A 302-nucleotide genomic window follows, 5' to 3' on the forward strand; every position below is an offset into this window, starting at 1 on the left:
ATGTATATACCTGTTGTAAATACCTGCTGTAAATAACATCACTGTATATAGTAAAAAGCATAAAAGCCTCCACTGTCTTGTTTTTCTGTGTCAATTGACACACTTGCAAAACAATACATATCCAGTTCAAAAATGAAAACCTTCATACTATGCCGTATCAGTGGCGCCCAACATGGGGCTGTTTGTGTATTAAGGTGACAGTTACAGTACACAGGCAGTGGGTGAGTGAGAGGGAGGAGGTGCTTGCCAAGCTACTGAATCTGAACAGACTGGTTACCAGAATTTGGTAGTCCTTGGGGGAA

This window comes from Candoia aspera, chromosome 1 (assembly GCF_035149785.1).
Source record: "Candoia aspera isolate rCanAsp1 chromosome 1, rCanAsp1.hap2, whole genome shotgun sequence".
NCBI lineage: Eukaryota > Metazoa > Chordata > Lepidosauria > Squamata > Boidae > Candoia > Candoia aspera.